We start from the raw sequence: 22,634 nt of genomic DNA, 5'->3' as shown, positions 1-22,634 counted from the left end.
TCTTTGGATAGAATGGTTTCTTATGGGTGGTATGTTTTTTAGCACTTGAACGCATTATATTCTTTGTTTCTTCATGGTATTTGTTTTTCTCAACTTTCCTTTTCCAAGGGGTTGATACTATTTTCTTTATTCATTTTTCATGGCCCAGTGAAAGAAGAAGAATGCGGCTTGTCTCCACAACTTTTCCATTTCTCTGAGTTACAAATAAAATAGTCCAATTCTATAGCCAAGAGACTAATAGCCTCTTGATACACCTTTAGTGAACTATGCATGAAGACCTTGGATGAGGGTATAACTACAATCTAGGTTTTTGAACTCAAGAGTTGGTTCTTACACACATTTAAAATCTACCCCTTTTCCCATTTGATCATTGTTTTCATACTGATGTTTTATATTCTAGATCATTTGATTAAAATTTGTAAGTCTATATAAATGTATTCATGATTTGGCAAGCATATTTTGATGTAAATGAACCTTATATATCTTCAAGAAAGACCTTTCCTAGAGTCAACAATGAGGCGATACAAAATTTATATCTTGACAAATGCTCTGTTCCTAGTGTTTAGCTTATTATCTTCAATTTATTGGTTATATCATTGTTTCCACTTCTTGCATCTTAAATTACCTTTCTCACATTTTATGCTCGTGTTTCTTGGGCTATATTGATCTCATTTTTTTGGTTTTGCTCCAGATATACTAGTGAATTGTGAGCACTATATTTTAAATCAATGGTTGCATATTATTCACTAGCATCATAAAGTGGAGGCAAATAGCTACAAATATTTTTAGTGCCATGGTTATAATGTTCATCGTTGTATAAGCACTTGAAATATCCTAAAACAACCCCATTATAGTTGGAACCAAATTCCAAAAATCTAGCTATGTTAGCATGATCAACAAGATCCAATGTTTCCTGATGAGAATAAATTAAAAGTTCCATATTCAGGGATCTCATGTACTCACTCTCATTCATGGATGATGTAGTGTAATTCCATTATTTTTTTTTGAATTTGGATTATAACAAAAGGAGCCTTCAATTGGGTTCCAGTTGTTGTATCCATGCAATGTATTTGAAACTGGGAGTCCTTGAACCTGTAGATCATTGTGCCATTGTAATATATATTGCAAATTATGGTTCTTACATTTTTTGTTTCTAGAGATGGTTAAAATTCTTGAATTTTTAGTAGCTTACTCTCATTGTTGAGAGATGCAGATTCTTCAAACAAGAACTATGGAAATTTAATATGTACTTTGGAAGCCTCAATATTCTTTGAGATTATCTCACCCTTAACAAGCTCTTTCTTTATCCAAGAGTTCTAGTAATTTTAAATATCATTATCTATTCTTCTAGGTGGATGGAATGCTATGTATGCCCACATGCACATATTTAATCCATTAAAATATATCTTAATGTCAATCCTTTAATGCACCACCAAGAACTATTAAATCGATGAAACTTAAACCAACCTTTTTCTAAAAATGGTATGCAGATGAATGATAAGCTTTTATTCATTTGGACTAAAACTACCTCACTTGATATCAACTCTCAAGTAGTTGATCCATCATAATCTGTAGCTCTTTCCACAATGAACGTTGAAGACCTACCATGAAAGTAAATATGAATCGATGCACAATAATACTAAAAAAAAACATATTTTTAGTTGTTGTTAGGCATGTTATTGTTGGGTAAGGAGGGTTTATAGCAATAGGCATTGTTGGTCCCACATTTGTTCAACCAAGATTTGTGCAAGGATGGAGTTTTGGGAGTCTCTTGATTTATTGGAGATTTGACAAAGACCCATGGCCTTACCATCTCCACACCAGAGGAACCCTTGGAGTGGACTCACCATGTAGAGCCTTGAAAAACTATTTTCCCTGCTAGACTCACTATGAAGAGCCCCAAAAATCTATTTTCCAAGCTATTGATGTGATAATTAATTAAAGAAACTTTATTGACTACATTCAAAAGTTATGTGCTTAAACCCCATGATGGGAGAATAACAGTGTTCAAAGATGATGAGTGAAGCCCAATAAATGACATATGGCCAGAGCTAGATCCTTCGAAGGAGAGTCTCAAAATTGACCCTATCTTCATGACTCATCATTGTCACTCATAGTTGAGGTTGCGTCCACACTTATGTTGAAGAGGCTATTGAAAAGGATCTATTATATTTTCCACAACATCAAACAAACAAAGCATGTTGAAACATAGCAACAAATTATGCAAGTGGGATAGAGAAAGCGTTAAAGAGTTGCCGCATGTAACATCCCTCACTAGGGATTCCTCGAAAACCCTCAGGAACACTAGAGATTTAAAAAAAAAAAACATATTTAGAGTGCACTCAAAACACACTACCTCTAGACAAGAAATAACATCAACCATATATATAAGTAATTACAAAATTCAAAATATTTCAACAGAGCAAGAAATTCATTGAGAGTTTGTTAATTCATTGTAGTTCATAGTCTCTCTTTAGAGTTTGGACTTTAATCTATGAGACATGAAGATGGGAGTATTTTTCTTATTAGTCCTTGTCATCTATGACATGGGACTATAGTAATTGATTGTATTAGTTAGCATTAGTACTTGTGCATATTAATCCAAAGTTTTTATGAACTTTACCATGTTCATAAAATGACCATTGTTCTCAGTGTATTCTCAACCTATAAATTTATCAATTTAACTTTGAGGACCAATAAGATATTTGATGGTATTATTTGGCCTCTTCCCAAGGAATACAAACCATATCATTGATATTATTCATACAATATCTTTGTTCGATGCATTTATTTGATTCGCATTTCCAAGCTTTGAAAGTAATGCTAATATTAGTTTATATACATTAAATGTTACCCATAACCATGGAAACACTGAAGAGGGCTAGATGGATGTGTGCATGTTGGTGTGGTGTATAAGGAACAAGACACTTGTTAGTATTCTTTTTCCTCTCCTAAGAAAAATGAGCGGCTACCTTCAGTAGCTCTATACTTCTTAGCAGGGTGCACAACCTCTCCTCTGCTTTAGCTTGACAACCCAACTTCAACTCTAAAAGCTTTAACTTGAAAATCCAAATTAAACTTGAAGGTAAATGATTTTATCTTTTACAATGGAGTTATGGTTAGCATTGATTCCAGTGGGATTTAAGACTCATCCAAGCCACCTAATGTCTGCATCTGAGGTTTAGTTAGTGCAACTTACATAAACTACAAACATTCGAGGGGAGATGACATCCAAAACCATGATAGGTAGAAATTTCATTTGGAAGTATGTGATGTTGATTCTTGAGTAGCTTGGGAGGTACTTCCAGCCCTAGTGTTCAAGTGTTGGAAGTTAGAGAGCCATAAGTAGGCTTGGGGGCTTGGAACCCAAGTATGGGGTTTTCCACCCATCAATGTTTGGGCCAAAACCATGATGGGTTTTCAACATATGGTGGATAAGGATGATATTGCTCGTCAAGATGATTCTAACCCAATGAGAGTCATTTGATTCCAAGTTTTTGTTGAGGAGAAATGAATTTTTGAAGTTGACAAGTAATTATTGGTTTTCAAGTAATCTAGGCTTGAAGTAAAATTTGTCCAATAGATGTGTCTCCTCACTAATTAATGGAGCCACTTGTTTGGATATAAATAGAGGTAGATTTGATGTGTTTTGTATCATCCATTGTGCAACATCCTCTCAAGGAAAAGGAGCTCTGAAATTGGGATGCAAGAAGAGGCCTAGACAATGTGAAAGAGGTCAAGACCTAGTCGTGGCAAGAGATGTACACCACAGCGAGGTCGAGGATTGCATTTGGGTTGGAACAGGGGTCTAAGTTTTTAGTGATAAGGGTCGAGCAACTATTTGCGAGGCTAAGTACCTTGTGCGCAATAACATTATTGTTTGGAGTGTGTTTGGGAATCATTTTGAGGATTGTCTCACTGTTGGAGGGTTTTTGTGTTAGGCCGTAGGACATAACACACAACTAGGATTTTTTAAGGGTTTTCAAGGGTTGACATATGCCCTAAATAAAAAATGTGGGTGAGGAGGAGGCTTCTTAAGGTGTGTCACAACCATTTAAGGACTTATTTTGTCATTGTTGGGAGGATTTAGGGCTGTAGAAAGTGCCCTAACCAGGTGTCATGAACAACAAGGTGAAAACATTATTACAACAGTATTTTTGGAGGGACGTTGGGTCAAAGACTTTGACCACTGCTTGGATCAGTTTGATGGGAAGTTGTAGGAGACCCTAGGAGCTGTTTGGAGGAGCCCACATGGACTGTTGGGAAGCCTACCAAGCAACCAAGGTGACAACAATCACATCAAATGAGAGGCAAGAGGATAGTAGCAAGGAGAGTTGCAAATGTTTCCTTGATGAAAGTTGGATAGATGTCCTAGGTGAGGACATGATTGGTGCCCAGATTTGTGCAATATCTCCTCTATTATAGAAGCAAAGGGAGGATTGGTGAAGTTTGTTGGTAGCCATGTGTAAGGGTATCCTAGGTGTGGGGATGCCCTAGCTAGGTGTAGATGCTACATCATGGACTTGGTCACTCATGGTCTATTGGAGGGCAGCGTGAGAGTGGACCAAGTGTGGACAAGATTGGGCACTTATGGTCTACTGGAGGAGAGCGTGATAGTGTCCAAGTTAGGGCCCGATGAGCAACACCTTGATGGACAAAGGTAGTTGTGAGAGAGGCAGTTGTTGAGCTTAAGTGTTTATGAACCAGAGGAGTAGTTATGGAGCCCAACACCTCAAGTGCTATATTACCAGCCCTCCTTCTATATTAATGAGTTTAGGTTATGGTCTTTTAACTCTTTATCATTAGCTTTATCGATAATCCTTTCAAAACATGAATCATTATTTGACTTTTTCATTTTTCTACCTAACCTGTCCACTTATGTTCCAAAGCTGCTGGGGAAAGGATCCCTATCTCTAGATTGATGGTTGTTAAACTCCTTTGGCTAGTTGCCTAATTGGCTACCAAAGGTGGTAGATTATATTGAGTCAATTTACCCTATGCTTTTATTGCAAAAGAATTAAAAAAATAATCTCAAGGCTTAAATCATTACATTGTACCCAAGGTAGAAACTTGGGCTTGAGAAACTGTCATGGTGATCATGGTACCGGTAGTAGAAAAAAAGGCACAGGGTTTGCTGCAATCATGGCAACCAACATACTACGAGATGGAATTGTAGTAGAAGGGGAATATAAAAATGAAACTTATAAGGTAGTTAAGGCACTAGAAGAAGGGTCAACACTAGGCATGCACATTTATGTTAATTGGGATATCACAAGAATTGAGGAAGCTTAAATATAAGAAGTACTGAGAACAATTGCAGGGGATGAAGAAGGAGATGTGACAAAGGTACTCTAGGTAAAAGAAAGATATTGGTTAGAAGTCTCTTTGGGTTCCACTTGTGATTCCTCCTCTTTTTTAGTCTTTTTTAGGTCTATCTCTTGTATCTCCTCTATCTTGTCTTCACTCTCCCTTCCCTATCATTAGCATCTTTCTCCTTTTTTTCTTTATCCACCAACACCAATAATAGACTTATTGTTAATAAGTAGCATTGGATGACTTAGGATGATAGTTAGAGCTCATATGTTCATCTTGGGCTTTTCCTTGGGGTTTATGAGCTTATGTATCCTACTTTAAATTATTTTTAAAAGTCCCAACAATATCCTTTCCCATCTCTTCTTCATGAAGCTTCATCTTGTGAACACAATATTCATCCTAAATTTCCTTTGAAGATTCATGTAGCCATTTTGCATCGAGGCCTTATCCCAGGGGGAGATTGAGAGGATATACATTTGTCAAGGGTCCTTTTTATTTTTGTCCCATGCCACCCCAACCTTTATAGCCCCTATTTGTAGCCAAGATATGCCCTCTTCCATATGTAAACTCTTTATCAGATTGATAAAAAGAGAAGACTGAGCTCTCCCATGAGCTTATATTTGAAGACGAGAATGACAATGAAATGTTCATTTTAACTCTACACCTTAACAAGATTAGAGACCCTTCCACCTCACTGGCTTAAAATATGGACTCAAACCATGGGAAAATGTGACATTTTGAAGCGTGTCACTTTAGTCCCTTTGACAAGGAGTGACATAACACCTTTTGTGAAAGAGAAAAAAGAGACTGTCACCTCTTCCCCCTTTGAAAGGGGTGAAATTTTCTAGAAAGAGGGGAAATGTCTGAAAATGTCCTTGAAAAATGTTTCCAAAACATTTAAAGATGATTCCATTTTATTGAATCACTACTACAGGAGATTGTTGCCTCTTCCCCCTTTAAAAAGGGTTGAACTATCTAGAAGGAGGAGAAATGTCTGAAAACATCCTCGAAAAAGGTTTCTAAAGAATTTAAAGATGATTCCATTCCATTGAATCACTACTACACGAATGGGTTTTTAAGACATTTATTTAATTTCGTCTTAAATTTTCATTTATCTCAACCATTTTTATTTAATTAAATTTATCATAATGAAATCATATAAAATTTAATTTTCAGTATTACACTGAAAACATTATTTATTTATGAATAAAAAAATGTATACAAATTTGATGAAAAATATCTAAAAAAATATCCATAATGTATCAAAAATATATGTGGTGGGACCAATAACATTGATGAAGTTATTGGCCATATCTATTATAAACCATTCATTCAAATATATTAACCTTAATATCAATGAAATCTACATGAATCAAGGGCATATGCATCTGCATGGAAGACATAGAGAGGAATTAGAATAAATTCTTTTTGATTTTTTCATATCAGCTTGTTAATACATAGAATGGCAATTTATGACCCTTTTTTAAGACATTTTGTCTCCCACGTCATCAGATAAAATTTTGAGGTAGGTGGTGCCATTTTTGTTCAAACTCTTGAGGAGATTTCAAGAATGGAAGAACAATGGGTGGTGCAATTTTGTTCAAACCCTCGATGAGCTTTAAAGAACAGAAGAACAAACCCTCAAGAAACCCTCAAGGATGGAAGAACCTTCTATATTAATGAGTTTATTTCATAGTCCTTTAACTCCTTATCATTAGCTTTACCAATAATCCTTTCAAAATCTAAATCATTGTTTGAATTTTTCATTTTTCTATGTAACCTTTCCACTTATGACCCAAAGTTGTGAGGGAAAGGATCCCTATCTCTATATTCATGGCTTCTAGAATCCTTTGGCTAGTTGCCTCATTTGCTACCAAGGTGGTAGATTATCTTGAATCCATTTACCCTATGCTTTTATTGCAAGAAAATGTCTATCATCATTGATCATTCCAATGAGTTTTTAATGACACAATGTGCATGATACTATATTTTTTGTCAAAAAACAATGATTTAAGACCATTGGTGTGGAGTCTTTTTCATTATGTGTCCAAGGCCATATTGTTTAGAGTCAGTCAATTTGTTAAGAAGCAATTAGTGTTTCATCAAGTAATGATAATATAGTTTTCCTATGAGTCAATGCATGATTCATCTATATTAGGTTTATTATCTAACAAATTTCGTTTAGATAAAGTTCCATTACTGCGTGTAGTAACTATATTATTTAATACATAATCAAGCTTTGTAAATTATATTAATGAGAGATACCTAGTACTCCTTAACACTCTTGGCACATCTTAACATGTTTTGGCCCACACTAACATTCCTTGGCACCTCGCATGTCTTGGAACATCTTTGTACCTAGAAAATCGTGTCATGACTAGGACACCCAAGCACATGTTGGTAGACCCTAACGTATCATAGCAGTCTCGTAACATGTGTTGACATGCCCTATAGTCCCTAACATGCCCTGGAACACTTTGGCATGCATTAACATACATTATATCTTGGCACACATTGGCACTTGGCATGTATTGGAACCTGTTATTAGTGTGCCTAGCATGCCTCTTTTGAAAAAGATAAAGTCTTGACATATTAACCCTCTTATGTGTTTATTTCCTTGCATTTTAGTTTAGTTCTTCCTTATGTTTCCTTAACACTCCTTGACATATATTGGCATACCCTGACACCCTGCACACCCTAGCATGCCTTAGCATATGTCATGTCTTGGCATGACTTGGCACTATTTGGAAAATTTCAACACACACTAGATCTCCTTAACACACTCTGGCACTTCTTAACATGCCATGGAATGGCACTTCTTAACAAAACATAGTAACATTCATCCACTTAAGTTGAAGGGGTTATTATGAGCATGAGCACCATTCTAAACCTTTCAAAATTTTCACTTCTTACCACTTTGGTGAAAATGTTCATAATTTTTTCATTTGTAGAAAAATGTTTGAAATGAATTGACTTGGTCTCTACATGATATCGAATCAAATACATAATTTTGGCATTCTTGGTTTGATCATGGAATCTTGAATTATTGGATAAATTGACTGCATGAGTGTTGTCAACTAGAAGACGAGTATGATTCACTCGTTTCTCATACAAATATTCAAATATTTTCTTAAACCACACAATTTCCTTTATTGATTCTTTAACTACCATGTATTCTACCTCTGTTGTGGAATGTTTTGTAATTGATTTTTTATGTGACCCCATGGGACAATTGTTGATCTAAGAATCATGAGGTAGCCTAAAATTCGACACTCCATTTTTTTATCATCAACAACTCTAAATAAGAATATCCAATCAAGATGAATTCATCCACCTTGGTAGACTTGAGTCCAAAATATTGAGACCCCTTTAAGAATTTCAAAACTTTTTTTATAACAAACCAATGTAATTCACAAGGATTTTGCATAAACCTAGAAATTATCCCAACAACAAATGAAATGTATAATTTGGTGGTGCTAAGGAAGATAAGACTTCTAACAAGTTGTATGTACTTGGTTACATCCTTAAATTCATTTCCTTTTTTTGATGTGAACTTTAAATTATTTCCATTAGAGTAGAATGAGGGTTACATTCAACCATGCCAAAGCTATACAATAATTCTCCAATGCACTTATTTTAGGAGATGAATATGTACTTTGGATATTGGGTCACTTCAATGCCCAAGTGGTATTGAAGATGTCCCAAACCTAGAAATTATCCCAACAACAAATGAAATGTATAATTTGGTGGTGCTAAGGAAGATAAGACTTCTAACGTGTTGTATGTACTTGGTTACATCCTTAAATGAATTTCCTTTTTTTTATGTGAACTTTAAATTATTTCAATTAGAGTAGAATAAGGGTTACATTCACCCATGCCAAAGCTATACAATAATTCTCCAATGCACTTATTTTAGGAGATGAATATGTACTTTAGATACTAGGTCACTTCAATGCCCAAGTAGTAGTGAAGATGTCCCAAATGTATCATCTTAAAACCATTTTCAACTTTTTCTTTATTGATGCAATATATATTTCATTATTCCCTATCATCAACAAATCATCTACATACACTACAAGATACACAACAATTTTGACAACTTTCTTGTCAAACATAATTGCATCATCAAGATTAAAGTGTTTAAAATTCAATTTTAGAAGGTGTTCAATTAACTTTTCTTCCCATGCTTCTGGTTCTTATTTTATGCCATATAAGGATTTAATGAGTTTTCACACTTTTTATTCTCTTCCCTTCATAACAAAGCTTTTTGGTTGATACATGATGGCATTATATTTCAAGTCTATGTCTGATAAAGTACCATTCGCATCGATTTGATGGGATTCCCATCTACTGTGTGTTTCCAAGGAAAAGAGAGTGTACGTGGTGGCTCACTTTTTTGTGGATGAAAAATTCTCTTCATAATCAATGATTTCTTTCTATGCAAATCAATTTGCAATGATCCTTACTTTTCACTTTTTACTGAGTCATCTAATTTGTACTTGTTTTTGTAGACCCACACATAGCCAGTTGGTTTGGTTTCAAATGGAGGGTCCTTCAACTTCCAGGTTCCATTCTTGATGATATCTAACATCACCTAAAGTGTCATGCTGACCATGATAGGGATATCCTTCTCAATATTCATGTTTATACATGTTATATGTTAGTATTTCTATCTCGTGGTTTTGAACCAAAACCTTTACGACATAATGACATTAGCAACCCCTCTTTTTCACAAATGAGGGTCTCCATTTCATTTTTTGTTCTCCTCTTTTGTCCTCTAGGTCGTATGAGGAAGCATAACTACATAAAAAATATTAAAATGTCAATACATATGACCAATGAAAAAATCCTATTAATACCAACAACTAACCAATGCATTTCTAAAATACTTACACCTCATATTGTAAGGAAGCACTAGCCCTTGCGCTTTGTTTTTTTTTTCGGCAAGTGAAAGAACATCAAGTTTTTGAGTTCATTTTTTCTCCTCTAATAAATTCAGGAACTTTATTTCAAGGAATTATTTTTTTAATTATATATATATATATATATATATATATATATATATATTCTTTGTCTTTAAGATTTTGCATGAAAAGGCTCACGATAGTTTTCCATTTGCCATGATTTACCATTTTATATCAATGTCCACAAACAATGTGGGAACACATTAACAAGTGGTGCATCCACATTAGGAAAAGAATAATATCTTCATTTTACTATTTTTAAATGTTTGCAAAATTTCTATTGCTTAATTTTGAGTTGAGTGGCGTTTGGGAAGATTTCTTATTTATAGTGAAGTGCTTGCTTTAAAGAGAGTTTGCATGCATGTGTTTAAGACTAAGATTTCTAATATAGCCTAGGAAGGGTTGCCTTGCTTGAGGGACTTTTGTTATTTTAACACACCTTATCCTTTGTTGTTTTAGTCGCTAGGTATCATACTATTTGAGAGAAAATAAACCTTTATTCACACAACTTGCATGTGATCCTCTTTTTGGAAACTCCTCATGATGCAATTCAATCTAGCCATATATGCGAGGTTGACTTTCTTCTTGAAGTTGAATTAGACCTACATTCCTCAACACATGTTGATTATTACAATGAGAAAGGCAAAGATTGAGAGGTGATGTAATTAAAAGGGATTATTATTAGCAAATTTTGTGTTTCAACCATGAAAATAGGGAACAATCTTGGGGAGGGTGTGCTCAAGGAGGATCATTCTAGGCAATGTTTATATTTCATCCATACAAAAAACAATCAATAGATATATATGGTTACTAAAGGAAAACAAAAAATTATTACAAAGCGGGCACCATATTGAACTATTTCCTGTAGGTTGGAAATTCATAATAAGAAAAAAAAATAGATATCATGGAGAAGTAGTGTCGTAGTGTTGTGTTGACTTGTTGATCATACATTTAATGCATTATCATGAGTATTACGTGCTAAAATAACACATATTTTAGAAGACATGCGCCTCACTAAAGATACCTTCAACATATTTGTCAATTAAAGGAAAAACATTAGCTACAAAGTGTTTTAAGTAAGTGTGTACTTTCAACAAACCTAGTTTTGAAAGAGGGAAAATTCACTGGAGAGGAATTGTGACATCCAAAATGATCTAACACATAGGCCTTTAACCATAATTTGATCCTTTTCTCTTTCTTCAACTACATTCTCTCTCCTCCTATTCTTTTCTATAAAGGAGAGGTGGAAGTCCTCATTCTAGAGGGTGGATTTATTTGTATAAGTTTCAAGAGCTTCACATCATCTACCCCCATCCATTTCAAACTTGATAACACTTCCACTACTGCATGAAAGAGCTTGATAGGGTATGGTATAATTTCTGTATGGTTTACTTTCTAACACTTCATACACATATGAAATGGATTTTAATATGCTTATTTTATAGCTCTTCGAGTTCAGTGGTTGTTTTGTATATGTTATCATGCTACAAGGATTGTGTTGTCATCACAATTCACTTATTTAGATTTTACTTTCATATAGGACGCATTACTTTCATATAGGGTGCATATTCTTTGCTACGTTTCTATATAATCACTATATGAATTTTAATTAAGAAAATCATCACGACCGTCTATAATTTAATTTATATTTTAATCCATGTCCTCTTTAGAGCACTCAAGAGTAGCATTATCTATTGGATTATTTTAGAATTACACCCAAATTATGCACAAACATCTTAAGGTAATCCTCATGAAAATTTTTTTTAGTAGTAATCCTCATTGAGATAAAGACACTAAATGATTAAACAACCACAAGCACTATATCACTGTAGATAAAGGTATCTTAAAACATTATAATTAAGACCAAACTAATATTGTGTCTTAAAATCCTAAATTATTATTTTAATTATTTTAATTTAAAAATTAAAACTATTTTAATTTAAAAATTAAAACTATTTTAATTGTATTAAGTTATAAATTAAGACAATTCGTTCAAAGAGTAGTGAGAAAATTATGAAAAAGAATAGGGAAGTAAACACGATGAAGGTTGCAGATAGGTAATTGTTACAAACATGTCAAACGAGGAGCAGGTGGTTGACTAGTCGACTCTTTCGATGAAAGCATTTTTGCATTGTTTTCCCTGTTGAATTACAGGGATAGGTCCAACCTCACCTCCTATTGCAGGTGGTTTTATAGGGATAGCCTTGCCTCCTTTTGTAGGGGTTCTGATAGGGCTAGCCTCACCTCCATTTGCAGGAATTTTTAGGCTCTTGGTCATGCATATGGACTCTACCACTGCATCTAACAAATTGCAGAGCATAAGATTCTAGGGAGCTAGTGTCGAGAACATGGTCATAAACCTGGAGGCATAGGAAATCCAAGAGATGAATGCAATGAATGTGGGGCATCACTTTCAATCTAGTGACCTACCTCTAGCGATTTGAGAGCCTATAGTTAGGGCCAGATTTATAAGAGAAAATCGCGAGTGATGTGATACAATGTTGTGGCCCTCTATTTCCCAAGGCTTAAGTAGCTCTGGATGTTAGGGCTGGGGAATGTGTACAGGGTTGCTATCAGGGCACTTGTCAAGCATTATTGTAATATTTCAAAGCTTAGATCCTTCAATTGGATGAATGCTAATGAGACGACACTAGAAAATGCAACGTCTCTTCTGTTTTTGTCTGTGGTAGGTTCTCAGAACATCAAGTGGAAAATGGATTCACAACTCTAGGTTAGTCTTCTGAAATTGGTTGTGGTGGATGTATCACGCGAGGATATAACCCTAGATGTGAATTTCAGGTCGTTTCTTTTGGAGAGCTTATAGGTTCTCTGCACATTGAATTATGGAGAGCAGTCACTGCACTTGTGATTTTTGTGGTGATTGATGATGAGAGTGTAACTATTAATCCTGCTAGGGCAGAAGTTGCAATGCATGAAGGTAGTATTAGGTCCTATTGGATCTTTTAAAGTCATGTTGAGAGGGGTACAACGAGAAGGAAAAAAGGTACGTTGCCCTTTGCATGCCTTTCTCAATATTACTTGTTCATAAGTTATCTTGTTAAACCAAAATTCCCAATTTATAGGTCAGTAGGTCTCTTTTTGCCTTGCAGTACATTGCCCTTTGCATGAATTTCTCAATCTTATTTGTTCATAAGTGATCTTGTGAAACAAAAATTCCCAATTTGTAGGTCAGTCAGTATCATTTTGCCTTGCATTCTACACAACTTTCTCAATTTAATTTTCCATGGATGATTCTGTGAAATGAATGATCGCTAGTAGCTCCACTTGTTAGTTGTGTGCAGTTGGAGAGTTAGTTTGCTTCAACACTTCTCCAATTACATGTTGAAACACTCAATCAGGCTGTCCACAAGTGAATTTTATGTTAGAAAATTATATATTATAGAGAAATGGAACACATAAAATATTGCAAAAATATAAACACAGAAATCACATAAAACAAGAGAGACACAGATATACGTGGTTCACCCCGATTGGGCTACGTCGACGGAGAAACAACCAATCCTTCCTTTTATATTATCCAACAAACTAAAGAGATACAACCTACAGTAGGTCCACTACATTTCCCTCTTCACGATCAATCTCCTCTCTCTTCCTCACTCAAAATACCAATCTACATAGATGCAATATAATTACCTCATATATAATGAGGGGTTGCTTTCTATGGAAAAAAAACCCTAAATTAAACATAGCTTCTACTGTCATGTCCCCGTCTAATGAAAGGCCCAGATTGACTATGAAATTACAACATTTTACAAGGCAATTTTACATCTATTTTTAGCTTCAGGTGACCTCCCCCCAATCCCCCCACTAGGGAGGCTCCCAAAGGTCGTAGTTGCCCCCCTTGGACCCCCGCTACAGTGAATATTTTATGGGCATAATTTCTGCCCCATTACGAACTGGGGTCCAATTCGGTGATACCTTTGAATAGAGAAGATAATCAGGATCCACACCCAACACTCTCCCACTTGGAGACTGATTATAGCAACTCCACCGCTGCTTCATTTGCTAGAAAATGACTCCAATTTGGACCTGGCTGTTTCTCGTCTTCTTCATCATTCTTGAAAACCAATTGAAACTAAGCAGATTCTCAGTTTCTCCCTGGTTACAACTTTTCTTAACATATCTGCAGGATTCTAGCTAGTGTGTACCTTTTCCAGTTTCAACTGTCCATCTTCCAATGCTGACTGTATGAAATGGTACTTAAGTTGTATATGTTTAGTCTTGGAATGAAATGAAAAGTTATTTGCAAGATGTATGGTACTCTGGTTGTCATTGTATAACCTTCCCAACTCCTGCTTCTTACCCAATTCATCCAGAAACCTTTCTAACCAAATCATTTCTTTACTAGCCTCTGTAGCAGCAATATACTCTGCTTCTGTTGTTGAGAGTGCAAAAACACTTTGCAGTTTTGAGACCCAACTGATAGTTGTTCCACCTATAGTAAAGACATACCATGTTGTGCTGCTCCTGTTATCTCTATCATCTGCCATATCTGCATCAGCATATTCCTATAGAGAAATGTTTCAACCACCAAAGCATAATGCTTGATTTGTGGTACCTCTCAAATACCTGAGAATCCACTTCACCGCCATCCAATGTTCTTTTCCTAGATTGTTCATGTACCTGCTTACAACTCCCACTACATATGCAATATCAGGCCTTGTGTAGGCCATTACATACATTAAGCTTCCAACTGCTGATGAATATGGAACTTTAAACATATGGGCCATTTCTTACTGAGTCTTGGGACACTCCTCCTTACTTAATTTGAAATGACTAGCCAAATGTATACTAAATGGCTTTTCATTCTGCATATTGAAACTTTTCAACACCTTTTCTATGTACTTACTTTGAGACAATGTTAATTTGCGATTCTTCCTGTCTTCAGTTATTTTCATACCAAGGATTTGTTTTGCAGCACCCAAATCGTTCATTGCAAATGAGTTCGCCAATTTTCTTTTGAGCACACTTATTTCCTGCATGTTATAACCTGCAACAAGCATGTCATCTACATACAATAAGAATATAATATAGCTTCCATCATTTTTCCTTTTGAGATAAACACAATGATCAGAGTGACATCTAGTATAACCTTTTTTAGAGATAAACCTATCAAATTTTAGATACGACTGCCTTAGAGCTTGTTTTAAGCCATACAAGCTCTTCTTCAACCTGCACACTAGTTTCTCCTTCCCTTTTATCTCATATCATTCTGGCTGCCACATATATATCTCTTCCTCCAAATTCCCATGGAGAAAGGTTGTCTTTAAATCTAACTGCTCAAGAATCAAATCTTCAACTACTACTAGACTTAAAACAGTTCTGATTGAAATCATTTTAACAACACGAGAAAATATCTCATCAATATCTATACCCTTTTTCTGTGCAAACCCTTTCACCACAAGTCTATCTTTATACCATTTTCTACCTCCATCTTCTTCCTTCAAATTGTAAACCCATTTATTCTGCAATGTTGTTTTACCTGCAGGCAACCTGACTAAGCCCCTAGTCTAGTTATGTGCTAAAGAGTCCATCTCTTCTTTCATGGCTTGCTCCCACTTCTTCCTGGTTTCTACCTATACTACTTCTTCATAACATTTTGGTTCACCAGAATCAGTTAACAATATATAATATAATGAAAGAGAGTATCGTTTAGGGGGTCTACTTTTCTTCTAACAACACTTTCAAGTGTTTGAGGTGCTTGCTGTTGTTGTGGTTGTTGTTCTGGCTAATCATTATGATTTTCAGGCACCATCACTTTTTCTGTGATCTCATCAAGCACTGTGTATTTTCTATTTTCTTTTTCTTGTTTCTTTTCCTGTAGAAGATCCTTATACAAAACCTTTTCATTGAATATGACATCTCTTCTCTTAATGATTTTGTGTTTTTCATAATCATAAAAGAAATAACCAAATCATTAACACCATATCCAATAAAAGTACATTTCCTTGATTTTTCCTCAAGCTTTGTTTTATTTTCTTTATTAATGTGGACAAAGGCTTCACAACAAAAGTTTTTAAAAATGAGTAGTTTACCTTTTTATCTGTCCATGCCTCCTCTGGAATACCACCATCCAAGGAACTTGAAGGCCCTCTACTTATTAGATAAACAACAATATCTACAAGATCTGGCCAAAATTGTAAAGGCAGTCCTGCATGCAATCTCATGCACCTTACACACTCCATGATTGTCATGTTCATCCTTTTGGACACACCATTTTCTTGTGGTGTTCCTGGAACTGTCTTCTCCCTCTGAATTTCATTCTCTGAAAAATACCTATCAAACTATTTGCTGCAATATTCATCTCTATTTTCTGATCTAAGACACTTCAACCTTTTTCCTATCTCATTTTCAACCAAAGCTTTCCATTTCTTGAAAGTATCAAATACATCAGATTTATTCTGAATATAATAAATCTAGGTTTTTCTAGTTGCATCATCAATAAAAGTAACACAATAACGAGAGCCACCAAGAGATGATACCTGAGCAGGTCCCCATACATATGTATGCACAAGCTCCAATTTTTCACTTTTCTTTTCTATCTCAAGTCTGAGGAATCTGATTCTCTTTTGTTTTCCATAAACACAATTCTCACATAATTTTAAATCAACATGCTTCAAACTTGGCAACAAATTTCTTGAGTGAAGAATCTACATCCCCTTCTCACTCATGTGCCCGAGCCTATGATGCCACAATGTCATATCTTCTCCTATAGAGGTTATAGCATTAACAGAATTATAAATACCATTGCATAAATACATGTACCAACCCTTTCTCCTTTTGTTATTGCCAGGGATCCTTTAGTGACCTTCTAGGTTTTATCTGTGAAAGTAGTTACACAACCTTCACCTCTCAACTGCCCTGTTGAAATAAGATTTTTCTTCAGATCTGAAACATGTCTTACCTCCTTTAATAGCCATTGATTTCCATTCTGCAGTTTTATGAAAACTATACCCATCCCACTGATTTTACATGGTTTATCATCACCCAATCTAACCTGTCCAAAATCTCCTTGAACATAATCATGAAAATGTTTCCTATCAGGTGTGGCATGGAATGAGGCCCCTGAATCTACCACCTAGGAATCAATAATATTTTCTAAAGAAAGAATCAAACCATCTTGCAACACAACACTTGTTACATTCACTTCATAATTATTTTCTTGTTGCGCATCTACTTCTTTTCCCTTCCAAGACTTGCAGTCTTTCTTTAGGTGTCCTCTCTTCCCACATTTCCAACACACTATCCCCAATCTGGACTTGGATCTGGCTTTTCTTGACTTACTCTGATATCTAGGGATCTTTCCTCTTTCAATTTTTCTTCCCCTTGTCTATGCAGTCAGAACATTACCTGATGTCTCATCGGAGCTTTTCCATCACATTTCCTCGCTAAGGATTGCACCAACAACATCATCAAATTTTAAAGTACTAGATCCAGAGACAGAGTTACTAATGGCCATAACTAAACCATTCCAACTTTTTGGCAATGAGCACATAAATAACAGAGCCCTAACTTCATCATCAAAAGCTACCCCTTCAGAACTTAACTAACTAGTATCTGTATTAAGTTCATTTAAATGATCAGAAATAGATCCACCTTCTGTCATCTTCATATTAAATAAACACTTCATAAGAAATACCTTATTTGAGGCCGAGAGTTTTTCATATATTTTGGCTAATGTCGACATTAAACCCTCTGTTGTCATTTCCTTTGAAATATTAAACGCTAACGACGCCGCTAGGCACAACCATATTGTTCCAATTGCCTTTCTAACAAGAATATCCCATTCTATGTCTATCATACTCATTGGCTTCTTTGCCTTTCTGCTCAATGGTTGGTACAGATCTCTCTGATACAGATAATCTTCCATCTACATCTTCCACATCTGGTAGTTTTGGCCGTTAAAATTTTTGACCCTAAACCTACCATCTTCCTCCATTTCTCCCACTCAAACCAAGAACCCTTCTCTCTTGCGAGTTTATCAACCAAATAGACCTTCGGCTTTGATACCCATTATTAGAAAATTATATATTACAAAGCAATTGAACATATAAAATACTGCAGAAATATAAACACAAAAAATGCATAAAACAAGAGAGACACAGATATATGTGGTTCATACAGTTTGGGCTACATCCACGGAGAAACAATGAGTCTTTCCTTTTATATTGTCTAGCAGACTGAAGAGATACAACCTACAACAGATCCGTTGTAATTCCCTCTTTTCTATCAATCTCCTCTGTCTTCCTCACTTAGAATACCTATCTACATAAACACAATACAATTCCCTCATATATAGCGAGTGGTTGCCTTCTAGGGAAAAAAATCCTAAATTAAACATAACTTCTACTGTCAGATCTTCGCCTAATGAATGGCCTAGATTGACTACGAAATTACAACATTTTACAAGGAAAATTTACATCTATTTTTAGCTTCGAGGGCACTGCCCATGATCCCCCCCCCCCCCAAGGGGGGGTCCCAAAGCTCACAGTCACCCCCCCTGGACCTCTCCCGCAATGAATATTTTACAGGCAACATTGCCACACCATTGTGAACTAGGGACCAATGCCATGATACCTTTGAATACAGAAGATAATCAAGCTCCACACCCAACATTTTATGTGTTCTTCTATGTGCCATATGAAATTTATTAGTCAGTGTAGATGTTGCTAAAGCAGTCAATGCATATGTTGCCAAAGTTGTTTCTATGGAAGGGGGCATTAGCATTTTCATAATCTTTTGTTAGGTCCCCTAATATATGGGTTGTTCAGGAGGCTATGGGGGATTGTCAAACCTGTATGTAGGAGAAGAGCACAAGGTGTTGACTATATTATCTTTGTTTATTTTTTAATCTAAAAACTAAAAATTAAAAAAGTGAATCTTTATTTTCCCCTTTATCAAGCACCATGCCTTTATTGTGCATGTTGGTGGTGTTGCCTACTCATTGTATGCATTGGAAGTGTAATGTAAAATATAGTTGTCATTATTGATTTGAAAAACTAGGATGTTTGACTAAATACTACTTCATTTTTTTATCATCCAAATAATAACAAGTTTTCTTCCTTCTTTCAAAATAACACATGAAGCTGATGTTTTTTTTCTTTGGCTTAGGGTATTATTGCAAAGACAAGTGCTATAAGGAAATTGGTGGATCCTGTATTCAAATGGCCTTCTAGTAGGAAAAGGGATATGGCGAGCTACAAACTTTGATTTCTAGAATGTGACACATAAAACTCTGAAACTAACAATGATATGTATCTTTAAGAGTTTTGTTTTATGATAATAGAGCCGTGGTAAATCATTCTACCAGATAGATAGGTATTTTTTTTTTGTCTCTGCTTCACACAAAAAGTGTGCAAATAAACCTCATATTCTCGAATGATGTCTTGATGGAAGATGCATTTTCTCTACTTTTGTTTGAGAAACAAATATTACTTACTTTGTATAAGATTCAATCTCTAAATAGATTTTGAAGAGAAATGAAAAGTAAGCCAGACTATTTGAATTCATTTTAGGGACACTCTTTGTAGAATGTGCCTATCATTACTCCTTTCAGGTTTTGAATCATTAAGGATTGGAGCAAGGAAAAAATAGGAGCATGGAAAAAAAATGAAAGGAAGAAAAACCTAGGTAATGCAAGGAGAGAGTTAGCAGCTGGGGAATTGGTTGTACAAGGGTGGGAGCCTGGTCTTGCTGAGACAACATAAGGAGGGATACAACAAAGCTATATATATATCTATATATATATATATATCTATATATATATATATATATATATATATATATATATATATATATATATATTGCCACAGGTTAGTGTCAGAAACCTATAGAAAATTTAGGGCAATAAACTCTCTCTGTTATTGTTGTCTTTGCATGTTGTTGTAGGCAAGGATTTTAGCAATAAGTTTGTAACTAGTTCCCCTGTTGTTGCATATCTTGTGCCATTTTCACATCGAATTTCCTTTCCATGGTACTGGATCCCCTGCAGTCGTGTTGTTTACATAAAAAATTTCCCTGCTAACGTACCGAATCCCTTGCTATTGCATATATGTTACTATTTGCATAACTGATTGTGTGGGGTTAATTAACCCTATGCTATAATGTTTTGCTGTTTTCATATTGGATTGTCTGGCGATATATAAATATTGGCCTCAGCAAATAGGATACACGGAGAAAATTTCCATGCACAGGTATGTGCAAGGCTTCACAACATAGAAAGAATCATTCCAAACCATCCATGTCAAAACAGAAAGAGCTATGCCCACAAAAGCATATCCCCCATAGGTGATGAGCTCTAAAATTTGAAGTCCATATAATGACAAATGTAACACCCAATCGAGGATCGAATACTCAATGCTTCTAGACTGAAATTGCTAAGTGGACTTGTCTACTCATCACACTAGGTTACACTTTGTTTTAGGATCATCACTTACACCAGGTGATGTTCTAGCCATGAGATTAATTATCTTAGTTATTTTCTTCGATATGAAATCCAACTGCCCATAAGTGTTTGTCAAACCATAGCCTTGTCTCTAATTTAGGAGAAAGCCCACAGGCTTTCATATCTATCATCAGAGCTAGTAGAGGCTGATCATAGTAATAGAAATCCAAATATTTCATTGATCTCCTCTGTCCAGAAATTGTGGGATAATTTTGAGGAACAAATTTCTTATAGTACCCTCATGCAAACTAGGGGTAGCATCTTGCTCCTATTGGGAACACACATCCTTCTTGGGATCACTTGCGAATCCCAAAATCTCAAGATAAAGCTTCCAAACTGAAGTCCATAATCTAAAGTAACCAATTCATCATCTCCATTTTGCAATATCCATTTCTGTTGTGTTTGATCATTGTTGAATATAGAGACATATTAAAGCCCAAAAAAAAATATGTTGTGATCCCCATCACCTCTAGACTAAATGGTCCATTTTCAACAACTCTCGTATTCCCAACAATTTCATCTTATGTAACAACATCTTGAGAATGTCCATTTCTTCCACAGAGAAGAGAGATGGCAACCAATATTTCAGGGTCTCTTTGAGAAATTCCAGTGGACTATTTGATTAAACAATCTGCTCCTCACCAAAATTTCCAGTAATCTTTGTTGTTAGAGTTCATTACAAGACAAATGGGATATATGATATGTTCGCATTATGTGATACTGTAAGTTTGTAACTTGTATATTCTTTGAAAAATCCCACAATTTCATTAATCATGGTCTTATAATTACTTATAGGATATGATTTTACTTTTGTTCTAGGACTTATTTCATGTTATAAAATCATTGCATTTAAAAAGAAAAAATATTGTCTGTTAGGTAACTAAAATCAATATCTAGATCTAAAATTTCAATGCCCTTTCATATGTGCACTTGCATGTACATTTTCGTTTGTTTACCTATTCGGCATCTAAGATCACCATAGAGGTTGAGAATATTTCATGCTAACTGAATCTTTGGTTCAGATATGCCAAGTCTATGTTTTCCATGTTGATTCTGATGCATTGATATATTCACATCCTATTCATTCTTCTTACTAGTATATGTATTTCCTGTCATGTAGCTGAAAAGTATGTTAAGAAGAAACAAACTGGAACAAGCACTTGTATAATCAGGAAATCTAGCCTTATATGAAAATTCTCATGGTTAAAGAGAGGATGATATTTATTAGGCTGTCAGTCCAATTCATGGTTTGTAAGAGGCTCAATGCATAGAACTTTTGTTTTTGAGCATTTGAATTGTGATGTAAAATAACTGATATCTTCAATAACATGTACTGAAGATTTCCTTCCTGTTTTACTCTACTGTAGAGGTTATTTGAGGCTGACTTTGCTACATTCTCCTGATCTACGCCTTTCATTTTTTGGAGATGATGTTGTTTTGGAGAGGCTAGTTGTTTTGAGTCCTGGTAAGGAGAACTCAAGTTTTGTTATTGAAGGCATTTCATCCGATGCTTCTTGAAGATCTTTTTTGTTAACATTATGTTGTGGAAAGAACTCATATTTCTAGTAGTGAAAGAAGTCTAAGTTGGTTGGAGATGAGTTCCTCTCAAAGGTAGACTACTAACTGTAGTATATGAATATAATTAAACAATATTAGTAATTGAAATAAACTGCCATATAGGTAATTGAAATATGCTTAGAGTGTGATATTGATGATTTCGATGATATGAAGGTATTTGATGTAGCATGATTTTTTTAGGTCTTGGGTCTTAGCACTTGCTCAATTATTTATGAATATTTATCTGTATTCTAAATAATTTCAATATACTAGTTTACTTTGGGCACAAGTGTTGTTGTCTAAGTTGCATGGTATACTGAAACACTAGTTTACTT

At 35.1% G+C, this 22,634-nt stretch overlaps 1 pseudogene; it reads right to left on the bottom strand.

Moving 5' to 3' along the window:
* Positions 1-637: 637 nt before the first annotated feature.
* Positions 638-22,634, bottom strand: part of LOC149154347 (uncharacterized) — a 75,662-nt pseudogene continuing 53,665 nt past the window's right edge.

This window comes from Pinus tabuliformis, chromosome 9 (assembly GCF_031772625.1).
Source record: "Pinus tabuliformis cultivar Carrire ecotype Pingquan chromosome 9, CPIR1, whole genome shotgun sequence".
NCBI lineage: Eukaryota > Viridiplantae > Streptophyta > Pinopsida > Pinales > Pinaceae > Pinus > Pinus tabuliformis.
This window is presented reverse-complemented; position numbering and strand designations above follow the sequence as displayed.